Source organism: Schistocerca nitens, chromosome 9, assembly GCF_023898315.1.
Source record: "Schistocerca nitens isolate TAMUIC-IGC-003100 chromosome 9, iqSchNite1.1, whole genome shotgun sequence".
NCBI classification, from domain to species: Eukaryota; Metazoa; Arthropoda; class Insecta; order Orthoptera; family Acrididae; genus Schistocerca; species Schistocerca nitens.
Window position 1 is genome coordinate 415477578 of NC_064622.1, and position 3363 is coordinate 415480940.

Sequence of the window (3363 nt, forward strand, 5' to 3'; positions counted from 1 at the left end):
CACCTCACCAGAGGCCCCCAAAACCAGATACATAGCGCGACCGAGGCAGCGAAGAATGCGCTCTTCGAGCCAACGCCGTGAACCTCGGTAGTGACGATAGTAGACAACGTCGCCTGGAGCAAAAGCAGGTGTCTGCCGCTGCACAGGAACCTGATGCGGCGGATGTAGCAAAGACACCAAGGTTCGATGATGACGACCGTGGAGCAACTCAGCCGGCGAGCGACCATCTCGGTGCTGAGAGCGATACGAGGACAAAAAGAGCAATAACGCGTCCTCCCGAGAATGCGACTCTTTCAACGTCAACATCTACGAGGGCAGTTCAATAAGTAATGCAACACATTTTTTTTCTCGGCCAATTTTGGTTGAAAAAACCGGAAATTTCTTGTGGAATATTTTCAAACATTCCCGCTTCGTCTCGTATAGTTTCATTGACTTCCGACAGGTGGCAGCCCTGTACAGAGCTGTTAAAATGGCGTCTGTAACGGATGTGCGTTGCAAACAACGGGCAGTGATCGAGTTTCTTTTGGCGGAAAACCAGGGCATCTCAGATATTCATAGGCGCTTGCGGAATGTCTACGGTGATCTGGCAGTGGACAAAAGCACGGTGAGTCGTTGGGCAAAGCGTGTGTCATCATCGCCGCAAGGTCAAGCAAGACTGTCTGATCTCCCGCGTGCGGGCCGGCCGTGCACAGCCGTGACTCCTGCAATGGCGGAGCGTGCGAACACACTCGTTCGAGATGATCGACGGATCACCATCAAACAACTCAGTGCTCAACTTGACATCTCTGTTGGTAGTGCTGTCACAATTGTTCACCAGTTGGGATATTCAGAGGTTTGTTCCCGCTGGGTCCCTCGTTGTCTAACCGAACACCATAAAGAGCAAAGGAGAACCATCTGTGCGGAATTGCTTGCTCGTCATGTGGCTGAGGGTGACAATTTCTTGTCAAAGATTGTTACATGCGATGAAACATGGGTTCATCACTTCGAACCTGAAACAAAACGGCAATCAATGGAGTGGCGCCACACCCACTCCCCTACCAAGAAAAAGTTTAAAGCCATACCCTCAGCCGGTAAAGTCATGGTTACAGTCTTCTGGGACGCTGAAGGGGTTATTCTGTTCGATGTCCTTCCCCATGGTCAAACGATCAACTGTGAAGTGTATTGTGCTACTCTTCAGAAATTGAAGAAACGACTTCAGCGTGTTCGTAGGCACAAAAATCAGAACGAACTTCTCCTTCTTCATGACAACGCAAGACCTCACACAAGTCTTCGCACCTGAGAGGAGCTCACAAAACTTCAGTGGACTGTTCTTCCTCATGCACCCTACAGCCCCGATCTCGCACCGTCGGATTTCCATATGTTTGGCCCAATGAAGGACGCAATCCGTGGGACGCACTACGCGGATGATGAAGAAGTTATTGATGCAGTACGACGTTGGCTCCGACATCGACCAGTGGAATGGTACCGTGCAGGCATACAGGCCCTCATTTCAAGGTGGCGTAAGGCCGTAGCATTGAATGGAGATTACGTTGAAAAATAGTGTTGTGTAGCTAAAAGATTGGGGAATAATCTGGTGTATTTCAATGCTGAATAAAACAACCCCTGTTTCAGAAAAGAAATGTGTTGCATTACTTATTGAACTGCCCTCGTATGACTTGAAAGTCCTGACCAATCGTTCAGCGGCACCGTTTGACTGTGGCGAAAACGGCGTGGACGTCAGATGTTGAATACCATTGGCCTTGCAGAATGACTGAAATTCTGCGGACATGAATTGTGGGCCATTGTCGGAAACAATAATCTGTGGAAGACCTTCAATGCAAAAGACAGCAGATAACGCTTGGATGGTGGCAGATGACGTCGTGGAAGACATCCGGACAACAAAAGGTAAATTACTGAATGAATCTACCACAACCAACCATCGATCATTCCAGAATGGACCAGCAAAATCGATGTGTAAGCGTTGCCAAGGGGAAGTGGCTTTAGGCCATGCAAGGAATTTCCGCGGTGGTGCTGATTGTTGTTCGACACACACCATGCAAGAAGAGCACATATTCGTAATCGCGGCATCGATTCCGAACCAAGTACAGTGCTGACGAGCAAGTTGTTTCGTTCTTACTATACCCCAATGTCCTTGGTGGAGAAGCTGTAAGACAGAGGACTGTAACGAACGTGGGACCACGACCCTAGACTGATTATTATCAGAACGCAACAGCAAAACACCACGTCGAACAAAAAGTCTCTCCTTGTGAGCAAAAAATCGGCGAACCAACGGGTCCCCGATCCGTGACTTTGGCAAGGGCCATTGCATAGCAACAAAACGCAGAACGGTAGCAAGGACAGGGTCGGCCGCTGTGGCTGTAGCTACACGACGAAAATCAATCGGAAACGATTCGACCACGTCATCGGTTTCCGCATCAATGAACATGCAAGCAAGTTCGGAGGAATTGAATGCTCTATCCTCAGCAACAGGCAAACGGGACAACGCATCGGCGTTTCCGTGCTTAGCAGTGGACCAATACAAGATATCGTAGCGGTACTGCGAGAAGAAAATAGACCAGCGAATGAATTTCTGCGCTGTACGTGGGGGTACAGGCTTGTTTGGATGAAAAAGCGATGTCAAAGGTTTGTGCTCTGATGATGGTAAAGTGACGACCATACAAGAAATCATGAAACTTTGTAACACCAAAGACGAGAGCCAATGCTTCTTTCTCGATCTGTGAATAATTTATTTGCACAGACGAGAGTAATTTGGACGCAAAGGCAATAGGGCGATCGTGCGATCCATCTTTGTGCGCAAGCACGGCACCGATCCCGAAATCCGATGCATCCACCATCAACAAAAGGGGCTTCTGGGGATCGAATGGCGTAAGGCAAGTATTGGAAAGCAACGCCGATTTCAACTGGCGAAAGGCGCGTTCGCATTCCGTCGTCCAGACGAACGGAACACATTTACGGCGTAAGCGATGAAGCGGAGCTGAAATGGAAGAGGCGTGTGGTATAGCGAGCAAAAAACACACATTTGTCCTTCCGCAAGCGAAGACCATTTTGTCGCAAGACCTGAAATAATGTTCTGAGATTGGCTAAATGTTCTTCTTCCGTCTTTCCAGAGATCACAATATCGTCCAGATAGTTTGCTGCAGTAGGGACCGATGCACATACAGTTTGTAGATATTGCTGAAACAATGCAGGGGCGGATGCACACCCGAATGGCAGTCGTTTGAATCGATACAAACCAAGATGCGTGTTAACCACCAAAACATGCTGGGATTCTTCGTCCACCGGTATTTGCAAGTACGCATCTGCGAGGTCCAACTTCGAAAAATATTTACCCGGGCACAGTTTGTCAAAAAGATCTTCCGGGCG